Below are 19802 nucleotides of genomic sequence, written 5' to 3' on the forward strand. Positions count from 1 at the left end.
GACCATTCTGGGGTACCGACGTACCCGTGCAGCCATTCTGGGGTGCCGACCACCCTTCGGTCCTAACAACTGAACATCGGGGACTATTTCACCCCTATCACTACTACTATGACATAACATACTATCAGACATATATGGGGTGTCTGACTACCCTTCGGTCCTAACAACTGAACTCGGGGACTGTTCCCCTCCTACTACCCCTAACACATATCTCAGAACATGCTAGTATATAATCATGACATCACATACTGTCAGACGTATGTGGGGTGTCTGACTACCCTTCGTGCCTAACAACCAAACTCTATTACTGTAAGACATCAAGCTAGTATATAACATATAAGGTAGTAGCAAAACTAGATGATATCACAAATACAATCATCTAACACACAACTCCTACTAGTGGGCCGACATTGTGGCCGTAGACCCAACGCTACTCGAAGGTAACTCACCTCGAAGTAGTTGCTGATCTGTACGGGAACTGTCTGTCTGTTGTTGCCGCTCCGGAAATCCTCCGGCTGCAATTCCCACAAATACTCAATCAAACACTGCTAACTGTCCTTAGGGTAAAATGACCATTTTACCCCTAACCAAGTGAAAGTCAAAGTTAAGGTCAACTTCTAGCAGACCTGACTTGCCGAGTTGGCTCGCTAACTCGTTGAGTCCCTATCCATTCGATTGTCCTCACTCCCATCTCTACTCGTCGAGTTAGGCATTAACTCGATGAGTTCTCCTTCCATACAGATATCTAATAGTCCTTCATTCGACTCATCAAGTTTTATGAACAACTCGTCGAGTTCATCTTCATCCGATGAACACTCTGGTCTATGACTCGCTGGGTTTTATGAACAACTCGTCGAGTCTATTCTTGAGGCAAGAAGATTGCCTTGGACTCGCCGAGTACCTCCATTACTGAGTCTGGCTTCCGACTCACTGAGTCCACTTATAGCTCACTGATCCTACTCAGCATAACTCAAAAGGGGAAAATCGGGGACTCGCGATTCGACTCACCGAGTCCGAAGAATGACTCGCTGAGTCGCATGCATGCAATCACTATATACTTGATTCTGCTTGAACCCAGTGCATTCCATCCATAGATTTGGGTTCTTAGGGCTCGATTAACACATAAAGTTTCCAACTTTACGTGTAGATAAACACCAATGACGAATTTAAGGATCAAAACACACTAAAAGAGTAGATCTAGGGCTTTCATGAAATATGGCTCCATAAAGGCAGTAGATTTGGGCTCTTGAAGCTCAAACCTAGCTAGATTCAAAGGCCATTCCGCTCAATATGATCTCTATATTACAATCAAGCTAGGAAATGGGTAAAGATGGCTTAAATGGGTTTTTCTAAAGAAAATCATCATGGCAACAGAAAAGATCCGAAATATACCTTAATGGACTCTAGATTGAGTTCTAGATCCTTGATCTTCTCCTTATCTTTGGTCCTTCCCTCCTTCTCTTCTTCAGACTTCAAGGAAAAGAACACAAACACTCAAAACACAAAGGGGAGGGATAGGGTTTGTAAAAGGATGCTCTGAGAGTGAAGGGGGCGAGCTTGGGCGCATAAGGGGGGTTTAAATAGGGTGCAAACCCTTGAAGTTAGGGTTTCATCCAGACAGGCGGACTCGCCGAGTCCAGGATATGGGCTCATCGATTCGCCAACTTGAACGTGCTCAATATCTTGCCTCTACTCGGCGAGTGGGGCCTACAACTCGTTGAGTTCCAGCTAAAAATGCAAAATACTTAAATTAAAATACATACCAGGAACCAGATGCTACAAATCTCCCCCACTTATTTTAGACTTCGTTCTCAAAGTCTGCCACTCGCTCCTGGAAAATCTCGGGATAGTGCTCCCTCCTTTCTTCTACCGGTTCCTAAGTTCACTCTGAACCCTTCTGGTGCTGCCATTGCACCTTAACTAGCTCCACCCTCTTGTTCCTCAGATCCTTCGACTTCTGGTCGAAGATTGCTACTAGCCGCTCAATGTAATTCAGGCTGTCATCAACCTGAATATCCTCTAAAGGCACCACCCCTGAGTCGTCTACAAGACATTTTCGTAGCTGCGAGACGTGGAAGGTGTTGTGGATCTGACTGAGTTCGGCAGGAAGATCCAGCCGGTACGCCACCTTGCCCACTCGGGCTAGAACCCTGAAGGGTCCAATGTAGCTGGGCCCAACTTGCCTTGCTTCCTGATCGGATGATGCCCTTCCAAGGCGACACCTTCAGGAGAACCATTTCTCTGACCTGGAACTCCAGGTCTGATCGACGCTTGTCGGCATAACTTTTCTGCCGACTCTGAGCAGTCTAAAGCCTACTTCGAACCTGCTGAATCCTCTCGGTCGTCTTGAACACCACTTCGGTGCTCCCCATGACCCTCTAGCCAACTTCTCCCCAACATATCGGGGTCCTGCACCTTCTCCCGTACAACATCTCGAAAGGAGGACGGTCAATGCTCGCGTGGTAGCTGTTGTTGTATGAGAACTCAGCCAAAGGAAGATAAGTATCCCATCTACCACCGAAGTCTAACACACACGCCCGCAACATATCTTCCAGATTCTGGACGGTCCGCTCGCTCTGACCATCTGTCTGCGGGTGAAAAGTGGTGCTAAAATACAGATGAGTACCTAGCTCGTGATGGAACTTCTTCCAAAACCTAGAAGTGAGTCGTATGTCTCTATCTAAAATCACGGAGACTGGCACTCCGTGCCGCGCCACCACCTATCGGATGTAGATATCGACCAACTTCTCTGATGAGATACTCTCCTGGATCGGTATGAAATGGGCGCTTTTGGTCAACCAATCCACGATGACCCATATAGAATCCACTCCCCGTGCGGTCCTGGGAAGTTTGGTGATAAAATCCATCGTGATATCTTCCCATTTCCATAGCGAGATATCTAACGGCTGCATCTTGCCGTGTGGTCTCTGATGCTCGGCCTTGACCTTCCTGCAGGTCAAGCATCGCTCTACGTACCACGCCACATCCCGCTTCATGCAGGGCTACCAATAATCCAGATGAAGATCCCTATACATCTTCGTCGCCCCGGGATGAATGGAGAATCGGGATTTGTGCGCCTCCCCCAGCAGAACCTGGTGCACACCCCGTGATACGGTACCCACACCCTACGGTGTAGTGTCAATAATACTCGACTATCATAATCGAAGGAGGAAACCTGACCCACTATACGCTCGCTCTTCCGATGTTCCTCCTTTATAGCCTCCCGCTAAGCCTCCCGTATCTGATCTAACAGTGGGGTTACCACCATCATCCTCATACACACATCTCTGATCGGTGCTGCCTTGAGGCTAAGCGCATAAGCCACCACATTGGCCTTCCCTGGGTGATAAAGGATCTCGCAGTCATAATCCTTTACCACATCAAACCACCATCGTTGCCTCATGTTCAGATTCGGCTGGTCCATGAGGTATCTCAAAATCTTATGGTCCGTGTAAATGGTACACCGGACTCCATAGAGGTAATGTCACCAAATCTTGAGGGCGAAGACAACTGCCCCCAACTCTAAATCGTGCGTCAGGTAGTTCGCCTCGTGAGGCTTTAGCTGCCTCGAAGCGTAGGCAATGACATGCCCTCTCTACATCAGCACCGCGCCCAACCCTGAAATGGACGCGTCACAGTATACCACAATATCCTTTACTCCCTTTTGCAGGGCTAAGATTGGTGCTTCGCACAATCTTTGTCTCAAAGTCTCAAACGCTGCCTGCTGCTCAGGCCCCCATCGAAAGACCACGACTTTCTTCGTCAGTCGCGTCAGGGGTACGACTATCTTGGAGACATCCTGAATAAATCTCCGATAGTAGCCTTCTAATCCAAGGAAACTCCGAATATTAGATGGAGACTTCGAAACTTCCAATCTCATCACGGCCTCCACCTTGGCCGGGTCCACTGAGATCCCGTTCTGGTTGACGAGGTGTCCGAGGAACTGCACCTCGCGCAACCAGAACTCACACTTGGAGAACTTAGCATATAATTTCTCCTTCCTTAAGGTCTCCAGAACTTCTCGCAGATGCTCCTCGTGCTCCTCCTGTGTCTTGGAGCAAACCAATATGTCATCAATAAACACTACCATAGACCGGTCTAACATCGGTCTACACATGTGGTTCATGAGGTCCATGAACGTGGCAGGAGCATTGGTGAGCCCAAAGGGCATCACCACAAACTCGTAATGTCCATAACGCGTCCGAAATGCGGTCTTCCACACATCCTCCTCCCTGACACTCATCTGATGCTCCCTGAAGCTGGTCAAAGAGGTTATCAATCCTCGGGAGTGGGTAACGGTTCTTCACTGTTACCTTGTTCAACTCCCGATAATCTATACACATACCACGCGACCCGTCCTTATTCTTCACAAATAGAATCGGGGCTCCCCAGGGTGAATTGCTCGGTCTAATGAATCCTTTGTCTAACAGCTCCTGCAGCTGTGTAGACAACTCCTGCATCTTAGGTAGAGCCAACCGATACGGTGCCTTGGCTATCGGAGCCGCACCAAGGACTAGGTCGATCCTAAACTCTACTTGTCGCTCCGGAGGTATCCCAGGAAGATCCTCTGGGAACACATCTGCGTAATCTCGCACCACCGGAACCTCGCTCACTGTCGCCTTATCCATCTCACGGGTGTCCATAACATATGCGACATATCCTGCGCAACCCTGCTGAAGGTAGCACCTAGCTCTCGCTGCCGAACATACCGCTTGCCCTCGCGGTGTCCTCTCGCCCTAAACTACCAACTCTCCCCCACTTAGGGTCCTGATCCGCACCAGCTGTTGAGCACAATCTATCACCGCCCCATTGGGGCTGAGCCAATCCATGCTTATAATCACGTTTTTCCCACGCAACGGAATGGGAACCAAGTCTACCAAGTAGTGCTCCTCAAATAGCCTCAAAACGCAATCTCTGAACATATTCAATGCTCACACCGACCGATCATCAACAATCTCTACCTCTAAAGGGCAATCCAATAAGCTCGGAGACTCAGTGAACTTCTTGCTAAGCGTAAGAGAAACAAACGATCGGGTGGCACCCGCGTCGAACAACACCTATAATGGGATACTGTTCACATGGAACAATCCTAAACGCATATACACAGAGCACATATCAACATCATAACATCATATAAATAAATTAAAGGGAAAGAATCATACCCGTCACCACATCGGGTGCGGCGCGTGCCTCCTTGGTAGTCAGCTGAAATGCCTGATTCCTCACCACTGGAGCGTCTGCCTTGCCCTGTCGGCCATCGATAATCCACAGGGTCGCTGGAATTGGCGCCTTCACTGGTGCGGCTGCTGTCAACTGGGGGAAATTGGCCTTCTTGTGGCCCCTCTGGTTGCAGTGGAAACACAACAACTCTGACGTCTGTATCATAGGTGCAGGGGTGGTATAATCCCTGATGAAGTGCCCTACCTTGTAGAAGCCTGATGATCCCACTCTACATGCTCCCTCATGTGGCCTTCCGCATTTCCTGCAGCGTCTCGGTCCTATCTGGCCTTTCGGCCTACCATCTGATCCCTTGGGCTTGTTCCCCGAAGCCCCTCCTGTTTGTCCCTCCTCTGACTTCCTCTTCCTGATGTGCTCCAGATCTCTCTCTTTCACACACACTCTCTCTCTCTCTCTCTCTCCCTGATAATCATAGAGTCCAGGGTAGGGTAAGCCGAAAAACTAACATGCTCCCGAATGTCGGCCCGCAGCATGTCGTGGTAGCGGGTCCTCCTCATATCCTCATCTCCGGTATACTGGGGCACCAACAACGCCCTCTCTCAGAACTTGGCGGTGATCTCCGCCACAGTCTCCGTCGTCTGTCTCATTTCCAAAAACTCTCTAGCTAACTGTTGGAGCTCCACCGCAGGTGCGAACTCCACTCTGAACCAGGTCACGAAGTTCGGCCATGTCATTACCTCAACAACTGAGGCACCCAATGAGTCACCAACAGAATCCCACCATTCTCTAGCTCTGTCTCTCAAACACCCTGCTGCGAACCTCACCTTCGACCCCTCGGGGCAGAAGCTAGTCAAATGCACAGACTCAATGTCTGCGATCCATCGTCTGGAAGCAATGTGGTCCTTCGCCCCATGGAAATCTGTCGCACCACTGCCCCTGAAGTCCTTAAAGGACAATGTGCGAGATCATGACTGGCCAGATGCCAGGTCACTCCTGAACGCCCTGAGGCGGTCCTCCATCAGCTCAATTATCCCTTCCTTGATCGACCCGAAGATGATAGGGGTTTGACTCAAGGAAAAAAAGTGAATGGCAGGTACGTGGGGCGTACTGGGGTGTACGCTCAGTGTACTTGTGCGCATATTGATCGCGAAGGATTATACAGTATGCGGGGTGTACCCGGTCCAGACATAAAACCCTAATCTTTTGAGAGCCACCTATTTAATGACCATTATGGCCTCTTTTTCTGGCCACCATTTCTAGAGAATTAACCCCCAAAACCCTAAATCTCATTCATATAGCAAGAGAGTGACTTGCAGGGCTTGTTGGTGCATTCTTGGAATTTTGAGTGAAGAGAAAGCTTTGGGAAGAGGAGGAGTTAGAGCTCAAGCTTTTGGATCTGAGTTTAGCAGTGGCGAAGACATCTTTTGGAGGTAAAAAGCTCCTACCTTTCTCTCTTTTCTATTTGTGTTTTGTATGGGGATGTTTTAGGGTTTCTTTCCCCCCAAGTTGATAACTTTATGTTTTGATGAGCTACTAGAACCCGAGATCTGTCCCAGGTTAGCTCATTAGGGGTTGCCATGTCACAAAAATCCAGTCTTGGTCACTAAGAGTCGACCATGCTTGAGTTATGGGCTTTAAAATGTTGGAAATGGAGTGATTTGGGTGGTTGTGACTTTTACAGCCATGCAAAGGCTTAAAGTCACCAACTTTATGGAATAAGAGGCTTAGGGACAGTCAGATCTCAAAGTTGGACCTGTGTCTTAACCGTTTAAGACCCAAAATCAAAAGGAGTATGAAACTGGGATTTACACGGGGCGTAATCCCAGTACGTGCATCGTAGGGGGTCGTGTTCCCCGATTCTGTGAAGTCGCCGGGTTTGCCCAGCGTACAGATTTGGTACGTGCAGCGTAAAATGGAGGGTTGACTTTTGTTGACTTTTAGGGTTTAGTTAATGATTGGATCTTTGAGCCATAAAAGGGGTAAAATGGTCTTTTACCCTTTTGAGAGAACTTAGAGATGGATTAGTCTAGCCTTCGAGAGTTGTATTGATTAGAGTAATTATTCCATGTGATTAGGCGGAGGCTAGACCAGTATTACCGAGTTCGAGATTTACCGAGTTACCCGAGGTGAATCTTCTCACTGTACTTTACCTAGAGTGGTAATTAGAGTTATTTGACAGAGTATGTTGCATGCTATTTATAGGATGTGATATCTATATGATTATGTGCTATGTGTGATTCGAAGTTTATAGAGTTAGGGCCAGAGGGTCCACAGAGTTAGGACCAGAGGTTCCACAAAGTTATGGGATTGGAGGGTCCCACTAAGACACCTTGACCAGAGGGTCATACAGAGTTATAGCTTCGAGTGGTTAATATGTGTTGTATGTGGTATTTTGAGGAAACTCACTAAGCATTTATGCTTACAGTGTTACATGTTATGTGTTTTAGGTATTAGTGATGATTGTGGGAAGGCGCCGACATGATCCGTACACAAAGACAAAGAATTTTATTTCTGATCTTGGGATATGTTTTGTTTGATAACAATTGTTGAACATGAGATTTGAGAATGTTTAAACGATAATTATATTGTTTCAAAAGTGAAAAATTGTTTTGAAAATTTACGTTGTTACAAGTTCCAAGTGATCAAGAGGAGTATATCGGGGCGGCGCCCTCGTTGCCTACGTTGTGTATCGATTGTGAGAGTGAAGTCTCTTGCTTCTATGATGATCCATGCGATGGAATGTTGGTTGAGGTATCGGAGACAAGTTGTGTGATAGTGCAATATTTCCAGATTGAGAGTCGTGACTAATTTGGGACAATTGGGATATCCGATGGTGTGTCGATATGAGATTTCAGGATCACCAGAGGCAGACACATGGGGAGGATTCTGAGGATTTCATCTGAGATTCAGGATATTTGGAGTTTCTTGGTCTCTATCGGGAAGATCATCGAGTGTTACGTTGTATGTTCCAAGAGTCAAGTATGATGTACCTGGTGAAACAGTTTGCGGAGTAGACTGTTGGTATGCCAATTGGTGATGGTTCGAACCCTAAGTGGGGGAGAACTAGGTATTCTATTAAGAGGACCAGTGATCTGTTCAAGTGCGGTTAAAGAACTGGTTATGGAGATCTGCGGTACGGACACATGAGACTTGGGTTATTGGTGGATGAGGCAAGGTGCAGAGTGAGATGATGCATGTTGTACGTGTTCAGGAAAAGATGAGTGTATCCGCAAAGAGTAGCCATTAGTCAGGGACCTTATTGTGGTTAGGAATTCTTCAAGGTTGTAGTGGTTGAGTTCGAGGCGCTTGGCTCGTTGAGGTCCAGTTTCGACTATTGAGAATTTCTAGTTCGATGTATGGGTTGTTATAAGCACTCCGGGAAGGGAAACAATTGATTAGAAACCAACTTCAGATTCAGTATGAGTATTCTCACATGAGTTTTGAGCAGTAGAGGATGGGGTTTCGGAATGTCGTCAATGTGTTCTTAGTCATTGATGATTCCTCCGTGTTTTAAATTGTGAGTTGGAGTATTTCGAGGTTATGATTTGAGCGAGAGGAAGATTAGTGGTCGAGGCAATACATTGTGAGATTCTGAGAGGGTGTACTGCGGTATCCGAGTATGATACCACGAGTGGAAGATCAGTGGTTGAGGCAAGACATCACGAGGTTTTGTGATGGTGTACCGAGGTATCCGAGAATGATGCCCTAAAATTTTTGGATTATTTTGAGACTTGAGTTTGTGAGTTGCCCAGTGGAGTACTGAGTGACTATTGTTCTAGTGGGAGCCCTTATGTTAATTGTCATTGAACGGGATTATCCAACAATGTTAATTGTAGTAAGAGAAAGTGTCTTGTTGTGACGACTGTTGTCAGGAGTAGTGATGCTTAATCTGGGTGGGTGTATGTACCTATCTATGATTGGACCGCAAAGCACGAGTTAGTGAAATTAGTGGGGTGATGACTCGAGGATGAGGTTGTGGGGTGATAAGAGAGCGAGTGTATCCAAGTGGGAGTATTCACTTGGTATTGTTAAGGAAAAACCGTGGGGTGATCCCACAACGAGTGAGAGAGTATTGTGAAACTGCAGGGAGCCGTAGCATTCACGAGTCTGTGAGAGAGTATCGTAAGCCTGCGGGGATCCGTAGCATTCACGAGTTAGTGATAGAGTGCCGTAAAAGTGCAGGGGGGGGGGTAGTATTCACGATTCAATAAGGTAGTGTCTTAATACTACCAGGGGGCGTAACACTTATTAGTTGATAAGAAAGAATGTTGAAACTATAGGGAGCCATAGTATTCACTAGTCAGAGCATGACGCAAAGGAGTTCTTAGGCTTGGGTAGCCTTACCAGTTGAGTCTTTGGTAACTGGAGGCCGGACCAGGGGCAATATTAGGGTGTCCTTGATGGTCGGGAATCATTACATCCTGATTAGAGAAGTGGTGTACGCATAGATTTGTGGATCATGGGGTGTGAGTTGAGTATCAGATTGGGGATGGGTGGTTCCAATTCTTCTGTTGAATCAGACTCCTGAGCTTAAGTTTGTCTTCAGATGGGTTTCATTTTGAAAGGTAATGGGTTCCATCTGATGTCTTAGACCAAAGTGGGTCAGTTCGTTGTTTTGGGAAGGACCACAAGACGCATGGAACTAGTGAGTGGTAGACGACAGAGTTCATAGGTGAAACGACTACAGATGGGGTTATAGTATTCACTCGAGGTAAATCGAACTTAGTGATTGGTGTGTTATATGATGGGCCGAGATAGCTATTGTGAGAAGGAAGTATGTAAAATAGATTTATTAGGTGTGTAATGGGTAGCCTTTGGAGGTTCCACTGTTGGGTCGGGAGCTGACCTTGTGCTCATTGTTGAAGGGGTATTTGAGAGGAAGTTGGGGCTTATGAGTATAGATGTCAAAGGATAGTTCCAAGCAGGCATGATAATTTTATTGTGTATGAGGACATACTATAGAGGTTCATTTTTCAGAAGGGTTCTAATAACAATACAGGTGGTGGGTCCCTGGTGAGATGTGACCCTTCCGTTCCCTTTGAGCTACGATCTGGCCCGATTGGTATATCTGACATGAGTAACCGGTAGCTAATTATTGTTCAACGACCTATCTCCACCAGTTGCAACAATCAGAGTTGGTAGTGTGTTATTAGGGTCTGTTATATGATGAGCAAGTAACATGATGATATCTTGCATGGGCGGTCTAGCAGGGAGACATACCACTAGAGTTTCCAGGTTCTGGAGAGCCAGAACTGGTATGCAGCGGTAGAGGGATCTGTCCTGTTTCGGGATTGGGAGTTTCTGATTAGGTTCGGGTGTCTTGGAAGGGAGATTGTTGTATGATATGAGATTTTTAGTGGTGCTTCTTAGGTTATTGGGTTTGATCTATGTGTTGTCAATGAGCGATTTCAAGTGAAAAATCTAATTCAAGTGGGGGAGAATTGTAACACACATAATCATGGATGAGAAATTTAAGAGTTATAATGTACTTTAGAGGACCTACTCGACAAGTTGGTTGGTCCCGACTCGTCATGTAGGGGCTGAGCTGGCCATGCGGGTTATGAAGCCTACTCATCGAGTCGAAGGTAAGACTCAAAGAGTTGAGTTTGTATTGAGAAAATACTAATTTCAGGTCTCGTACCCTATTTAACGGCCCTTTAGCCCTCATTTCCGCCTGCCTGACCATCTAGACACACTGAGAGAAACCCTGGACGAGTTGTAGTCATTTTGTGATAGAGAGAAAGGCTAAAGATTTTGTGTTCAAGTGCATTTTTAGAAGAGGGTTGAAGAGAAAGAAGGTTTGGAATGAGAATAAGCTTTGGATCCATTGTTCTTTCGGTGCTAGCTTTCAATTGGAGGTAAAAAGTTATCTCCTTGATTATTCCTTTTGTTAGATCTCTTTCCAGAGAGTTTTAGGGCTTTATCCCATCCATTGTTTGGTTTGGAGTTGTTGAGCTGGTCATGGAAGTTGAGACTATAGATCTGAGCTATATGAGTCCCTATGAGCCCAAAGATTCGAGCTTTATCAAGTTTTGGGCAAGTCTTCAAGCAAAGACATTTATGGAGCTTGTTTTGGCATCTTGATCCCTAAATGCCATGCATGAGCATAAAGGTTGCAACTTTACGTGATGATTCGGCCTTAGGAGGCTAGATCTAGAGTATGAGACCTTATACTGTCCAAAATCATCTGAATGAGGAAATGAACGGAATAGACCCGACGAGTTGGTGAGCCGACTCGACGAGTCGGTTTGGGTTTACCCAATGGTTTGGACGCACGACAGACTCAGCGAGATGATGAGGCAACTCGATGAGTTGAGAGGGTTTTACCCATATATAGATTCAGAGTGGACTCAACGTGTTGATGAGACAACTCGACGAGTAGGTAGGGTTTTCTTGATCTTTTGGATAGTGCATGGACTCGACGAGTAGAGCCATGTTTTCGCGATTTGGTGAGTTCTGAGGGACTCGACGAGTTCATGAGCTGTACTCAGCGAGTTGAGTCAACATGAACTGCTAACTTGGGTGTGGACTTCCGTTGACTTATAGATTTGGATCAGTTTTGACTGTTGACTTCCGTTGACTTTATGGTTTTCGTCAACTGTGGATTTTGGAGGCCATAGAGGGGCGGAGATTTGACCAACAACTCGAGTGTAGTGTACTTTGCTTTACTCTTTGAGGTAAGTCTTCTCACTATACTTACCTTGAGTTTTAATTTATGTGACCGGAGGTTCTTGTATGTTATTATTGAGTATTGTGATATTATGCATTATGTATTTGTGATTTATGCGGTATGTTGTTTTGTGCTTCTACTGAGTTAGTACCGGAGGGTCCAAACCGAGTTGTGAGACCGGAGGGTCCTAACTAAGATACCAAGACTTGAGGGTCCAACCTGAGGTGTGGGACCGGAGGGTCTTCACTGAGACACATGACCATAGGGTCCTTATCGAGACAGCAATGAGAGGCTAATCATTTGTGTGTATGGTATTTTGGGGAACTCACTAAGCTTCGTGCTTACCGTGTTGTGTAATATGTGTTTCAGGTACTTCTGTAGATTTTGGGAAGGGGAAGGCTCGATTTTACACACCTGTTTGAGATTACGAATGAGGGTTCTGGGATATTATCAGTTATTTCATTGAGTTGTGTTTTGATAATTGATACATTGTGGTTTTTGAGAAAATGTGATATGGAGTTTTAGGTGATTTAAAAATGAAAATTTTGGTTGAAAATTTATGGTGTTACAACTTGATCCCTTTATTGCCCACTATCCCTAAATAAGAAATTCTTGAAATAGGATATTACCACTCTCCCCTATTTAAATTAGATTTTGTCATCGAAACAGGTATTGGTTAGGATCTCTGAAAAAACGCTAAAATATTCCATAATCTTCCTCTAACCATTCCAAATCAAGGCATCTATAAGGAAAAACTCGAGAGAACAACTTTTATTGTGTCAGTGACCCTGCTGCTCAACTCTCAACGGCAGTCTGGCTACGCACCTCTTCACAAGAGCTCCACTATCCAACTCTAAGTAGCCTCGCCACATAAATCTCGACCAACAGTATCACTATCATCTCAATTATCTCTCGGTGCATAACACTATTGTTGCTACATAAGTTATGTTGCTAACAAACAATTTGCATTAAGTACAGGCAAAGGAAACGAGGCATCGACTGCTACTACAACTAATGATGCAACAAAGCATCAGGTGTCATTACACTTCAACCCAGATTGATCACTCGCATCGGACACATAGAATACTGGCCGCTATGCGCAATCCTACAAGGTTCATCACCCTTTCCTTGAGTTGCTTGGCTTCTTAGCCCGACTCCATTATTGCGTCAAGCTATGCCTGCAAGGTTCAACACCCTTGCCTTGAGTCACTTGGCTTCTCAACCTGAGTCCATTATTACGTCAAGCTCCATCTGCAAGGTTTAGCACCCTTTCCCTGAGTCGCTTGGCTTTTCAGCCCCACTCCATTATAGAGGAAAGCTCCTCCTGCAAGGTTTAACATCCTTCCTGTGAGTCTCTTGGCTTCTCAGCCCGACAACATTACGGCAGCATGCTCCGCCAAAAAGGCTCAAAGGCTCGCTACCTCTGCCTACATGATTCCATGCGATGCACTCCTGCGTGATGTATCCACGATCATTGTATGTTAAGTCCGATCTATTCCATGCGATGCTTTCCCACATGATGTATCCACGATCGCTAGCTGTTAAGCCCGATCTGTTCCACGTGATACTCTCTCGCATAACATCTCCATGATCTGTAACACCGTAAATCTAGTATGAATTGAAACCCTCAAGAAATTACATTTTATCATAATTGGTCCTTTAAGTACGCTGGGCGTACTTAAGTGTACACTTAGCATACCATGCATGGTTGGTTGCGGAGGAGCTGGACGTATGCTGGGCGTACCAGTAGTACGCTGGGCGTAAGTGCCAGGGGTCCAAAACCCTAATTTTTGGACATGAGGCCTATTTAAGTGACCTTAAGTCCCTTGGACTTAACCCTAGAGAGCCTACACAACCTTATAACGTCCTTACAATCCATAGAAACTTGTGAGACCATTTTGAGCTTCAAAAAGTGCATTTTTGGCCCTTTTAGTGTTCATTCCACAAAGAAGAGGTGGTTAAACAAGCTTGGAACGAGTTGGTGCTTCAAGATCCTGCATTATAGTCATCTTGAAAAGCTTTTGGAGGTAAAAATGTCGCACCTGGTTCCTGGTATGTAAATCTTAATTGAGTATTTTCCTTTTTAAGCCTTGGACTCGGCGAGTCATAGGTCCGACTCGCCGAGTAGGGACGGGACTCGGGATGCGTTTAAGTTGGCGACTCGGCGAGTCACCATTGTTGGATGAAACCCTAAGTTTCAGGGGTTTGCACCCTATTTAATCCCCCTTTCTGCCCCAGGCCAGCCTCCATTCACCCCCCCCCCCCCCGAGCTCCCAACCCTCGTTTAAGCTTGTTCTTTGAAGAGTTGAAGCATTTGTTGTGTGTTCTTGAAGGTTTTGAAGAAAAAGGGAAGTAGATCCAGAAGAAGGGAAGCCATCCAAGCACCATTGTGTTCTCTCAGCAGTTCCATTGAGGTATATCCCATTTTCCCCCTGTTTCTATGCTTAAGGATTCATTTAAGACATTATTGAGCCATTCCCCAAGCTTGTATGTGCATAATATTTCAAAATAAGTTGATTAGTCTCTAGATCCAAGCATAGTTGAGCTCCAGGAGCTCAGATCCACTACCTTTATGAGCCTATATTGCATATAAACCTTGGATCTACTCTTTTGGTGCATTTTGAACCCTAAAAATCCCATATATGGATATTTACACGTAAAGTTGGAAACTTTACGTGTTATTCATGCTCTAGGAGCCCATATCTACGAATGACATGGATTGGGTTCGAGCAAAATCGCATTTTTAGCTCTTGCATGGAGCGGACTCGGCGAGTCGCTCATCTGACTTGGCGAGTCCAGTCGCGAGTCTCCGGGTTTGTCCCTTTTTTTGTTATGTCGAATCGGGTGGTGAGTCCAGGAGGGACTCGGTGAGTTGGAAGCCAAAAATCACCCATAATGGAACTCGGCGAGTCAATGCCCAGACTCGGCGAGTTCAAGGCAATCTCCTTAGATCAAGATCAGACTCGACGAGTTGTTCATACAACTCGGCGAGTCACAGTATAACTTGTTCATCGGATGAAGATGAACTTGGCGAGTTGTTCATACAACTCAGCGAGTAGGATGAAGGACTTGAACATCAGTTTGGAAGGAGAACTCGTCGAGTCGACGCCTAACTCGACGAGTAGAAACAGAATTCAGGACAGTCGTTTGGACATGGACTCGGCGAGTTGGCGAGCCAACTCGGCGAGTCGGGTCAACTGGAAGTTGACTCTGACTTTGACTTAGGGCATGATCAGGGGTAAAATGGTCATTTTACCCAAGGGTCAGTTACCAGTTTTTGACTAAGTGTTTGGTGGGAATACAACCGGAGGATTTCCGGAACAGCAGCAGCAACAGTCAGACTATTCCCACGAAGATCAGCAGCTACTCCGAGGTGAGTTACCTTCCAGTAGCGGTGGGTCTAAGGCCACAATGCCAGCCCACCAGTAGGAGATATATGATAAATGATTGTCTTTGTGATATCATCTAGGTTTGCTACTACCTGATATGTTATATGCTAGCATGATATGTTGTATGTGATAGTAGTAGAGTTCGGTTGTTAGGACCGAAGGGTAGTCAGACACCCCAGATACGTCTGACAGTACATGATGATATGTTTGCATGCTGGCTTGTTATGTTATATGCTATAGAGGTAGTAGGAGGGGACTAGTCCCCGAGTTTGGTTGTTAGGACCGAAGGGTAGTCGGCACCCCAGAATGGCTAGACACGGGTAGGTCAGCACCCCATAATGGCTGGACACGGGTAGGACGGCTCCCCAGAATGGCCGTACCGGGTAGTCAGGCACCCCAGAATAGCCTGGCAGTATGTATGTTATGTGTTGTATGGTATGTGGTATGATGGGGGAACTCACTAAGCTTTGTGCTTACAGTTTACATTTTTGGTTTCAGGTACCTCTTCATCGAAGGGGAAAGAGCTGGCTCGGTAGCGGCACATCATGCACACACATTGGTTTCCGCAATTACTAGAGTTCCTTGGGATTCATACTTTGATGTTTCGATTGGTTGTATGACTTGACTTTGGATGTAAAAATTGGGTCGTTACAAGTTGGTATCAGAGCCCTGGTTTGAGGGATTCGGACACACCTTCGGGGGTGCTCGAACTCAAATCGAGGGATTAAAAGATTCTGGAAAGAGAAAATGTTTTCAAAAAGGGGTTTTAAGAAAGAATAATGTGTGTGATGTGCGCAACTGGCCAAGCTCAAGTAAGTATTCCCCAATGTACCCATACAAGTTTATTTATGTTTATCAGTTTCTGTAGAACAACATGCTAGAATAGGTCTAAGGATCTAGGAGTGATGCCTTATGTGCCTGCTTTATGTGCTTCTGTATATGAAAGAGCTGCATGCTAGAGCTGAGTAGACAGCACTAGGGTAGCCTGTTTAGGTTATTCCTGATAGTACGAGTTTAGCATTGTATGTTAGTTCAGTTCTCTCATTGATGATAGAGTTGCTTGAGGTCGTTTTCTTACGTCCAAATGCTACTTGCTTTGTGCTATGTGGGCCTTGAAGTGATGGGAGTTAACTGTTAGGTGAATACGTTTAAGTCACATGTGATCAGGGTTGAATAATCTCAGAGTGTTGGATTTGACTCTATTGCGTAGCTCTTGTTTGAGTCTTAATCGTTGTAGAGATGAGTCCTTTACTCGAAGGATTATCTGAGCCTCAATGCATGTGATTGTATTCAGGTAATAGTTAATTGGCATCACCAAGAGGCCTTCAACAGCTGAGGGCTGGGCTAGGTGGAGTTAAAGATTTCCTAGGGTAAGCCTAGGATAATGAGTAGCAGTGATCAGCAGTAGGGGAAGGGCCTGGTCGAGTCGAGGCAGTCTTTGGGGAAGGTACGGATAGATGTGGAAGGTAGTATGGGCCCGTACTACTGAAAGCAGAGGATCCGTACCCGAACCGAGGAAGTCTAAGATAAGACTAGGGAACTAGTAGTAGGTGGGATCCCTCCAGGGGTATCAGTATCGCTAACAGTTGTTATTTCTTTGTATTTCAGAATGGTGGTACTACGCCCGAGACCAGCAGTTGGCAGTTTAGGAGAGGGATCGGGTTCGGGATCAGGTTTCAAGCCAGTAGATGAGAGGCTACACGAGTTCATCGCGTCAGAGATCACCAGAGGTATCCTTGAGTCGACCCCCATTATCTTCGGGTCGATCAAGGAAGGGATCATCGAGTTGATGGAGGATCGCCTCAGGGCGTTCAGGAGAGATATGGCATCTGGCCAGTCGGGATCTCGCATGCTGTCCTTTAAGGACTTCAGGGGCAGCGGTGCGCCGGATTTCCACGGGGTGAAGGACCCCATTGCTGCCAGACGGTGGATTGCAGACATCGAGTCTGCGCAGTTGACTAGCTTCGGCCCTGAGGGGTCGAAGGTGAGGTATGCAGCGGGGTGTTTACGAGACCGAGCTCGAGATTGGTGGGAGTCAGTGGGTGATTCTTTTGGAGCCTCAACTATTGAGGCTATGACCTGGTCAGACTTTGTGACCAGGTTCAGGGCAGAGTTTGCGCCGGCTGTCGAGCTTCAGCAGCTGGCCAGGGAGTTTTTGGATATGAGGCAGACGACAGAGACTGTGGCGGAGATCACCGCCAAGTTCCGGGAGAGGGCATTGCTGGTGCCCCAGTACGCAGGATATGAGGATATGAGGAGGACCCGCTACCATGACATGATACAGACTGATATCCGGGAGCACGTCAGTTTTTCAGCTTGCCCCACCCTGGACTCCATGATTGCCAGGGCGAGGGAAAGGGAGATAGATTTGGAGCACATCCGGAAACGGAAGTCAGAGGATGGTCAGACAAGAGGGGCTTCGGGGAAGAAGCCCAAGGGATCAGACGGGAGGCCGAAAGGCGAGTCAGGACCGAGCCGCTGCAGGTAATGCGGCAGGCTGCATGAGGGGGCGTGCAGGTTGGGATCATTGGGCTGCTACAAGTGCGGCAAGTCTGGGCACTTTAGCAGGGATTGCACTGCTCCGGCAGCAGTTGTTCCGACATCGGAGTTGCTGTGTTTCCACTGCAACCAGAGGGGCCACAAGAAGGCCAATTGCCCCCAGTTGACAGGTTCAACGCCGGTAAAGGCACCAGCTCCAGCGACCCTACGGATCACAGATGGCCGACAGGGCAAGGCAGAGGCTCCAGTGGTGAGGAGCCGAGCATTCGAGCTGACCACCGAGGAGGCACGCGCAGCACCCGATGTGGTGACGGGTATGATTCTTTTCCCTCTTGTTTATTTATATGATGTTATGATATTGATATGTGCCCGATATATGTATATGTGTTAGGATCGTTCCATGTGAACGGTATCCCAGTCCAGGTGTTGTTCGACTCGGGTGTATCCCGATCATTTGTGTCCCTTGCGCTTAGCAAGAAGTTTCCCGAGTCTTCAGGCATGTTGGATTGCCCTTTGGAAGTAGAGATTGCTGATGATCGATCGGTGCGAGCATCGATGGTATTTCGGGATTGCGTGTTGCGTTTGTTCGAGGATCGCTACCTGGTGGATTTGGTTCCCATTCCGTTGCGTGGGAACAAGGTGATTATAGGCATGGACTGGTTGAGCCCTTCCGAGAGGCCACAGCGCGGACCCGCAGTATGTTCACCAGCGAGGGCTAGACGTTACCTCCAGCAGGGATGCGCAGGATATGTTGCGTACGTGATGGATACCCGGGAGGCGGGTAATGCGACCGTGAGCGAGGTTCCAGTGGTGCGAGATTTCGAAGATGTTGTCCCAGAGGAGCTTCTTGGGATACCTCCGGAGCGACAGGTGGAGTTCAGGATTGACCTCGTTCCTAGTGCGGCACCGATAGCCAAGGCACCATATCGGCTGGCTCCTCCCAAGATGCAGGAGTTGTCTACGCAGCTGCAGGAGCTACTAGACAAGGGATTCATTAGACCGAGCAGTTCACCCTGGGGAGCCCCGATTCTGTTTGTGAAGAAGAATGATGGGTCGCACCGGATGTGTATAGGTTATCGGGACTTGAATAAGGTAACGGTGAAGAACCGTTACCCACTCCCGAGGATTGATGATCTCTTTGATCAGCTTCAGGGAGCATCTTGGTTCTCCAAGATTGATTTGCGTTCGGGTTATCATCAGATGAGGGTCAGGGAAGAGGATGCGCAGAAGACCGCGTTTCGGACGCGTTATGGCCACTATGAGTTCGTGGTGATGCCGTTTGGGCTCACCAATGCTCCTGCCGTGTTCATGGACCTCATGAACCGCGTATGCAGACCGATGCTGGATCGGTCTGTGATAGTCTTTGTCGATGACATCTTGGTTTATTCCAAGACGCAGGAGGAGCATGAGGAGCATCTGAGAGAGGTTTTGGAGACCCTGAGGAGGGAGAGCTTGTATGCCAAGTTCTCCAAGTGTGAGTTTTGGTTACGCGAGGAGCAATTTCTCGGGCACCTTGTCAACCAGAACGGGATTCTGGTCGATCCGGCCAAGGTCGAGGCCGTGATGAGATGGGAGGTTCCAAAGTCTCCATCTGAGATTCGGAGTTTCCTAGGATTGGCAGGCTATTATCGGATGTTCATTTAGGATTTCTCCATGATAGTTGTACCCCTGACACGGTTGACGAACAAAGCCGTGGTCTTTTGGTGGGGACCCGAGCAGCAGGCCACATTTGAGACACTGAGACAGAGATTGTGGGAGGCGCCGATCTTAGCCCTACCTGAGGGCGTATAGGATTTTGTGGTTTATTGTGATGCGTCTATTTCAGGGTTGGGCGCGGTATTGATGCAGAGGGGGCATGTCATTGCCTACGCTTCAAGGCAGCTCAAGCCTCACGAGGCGAACTACCCGACGCATGATTTGGAGTTGGGGGCCGTGGTTTTCGCCCTCAACATTTGGCGGCATTACCTCTACGGGGTTCGGTGTACCATTTACACGGACCACAAGAGTTTGAGGTACCTCATGGACCAGCCAAATTTGAACATGAGGCAGCATCGGTGGTTGGACGT

This window comes from Lactuca saligna, chromosome 2 (genome assembly GCF_052625555.1).
Source record: "Lactuca saligna cultivar CGN05327 chromosome 2, ASM5262555v1, whole genome shotgun sequence".
In the NCBI taxonomy this organism is placed as follows: Eukaryota; Viridiplantae; Streptophyta; class Magnoliopsida; order Asterales; family Asteraceae; genus Lactuca; species Lactuca saligna.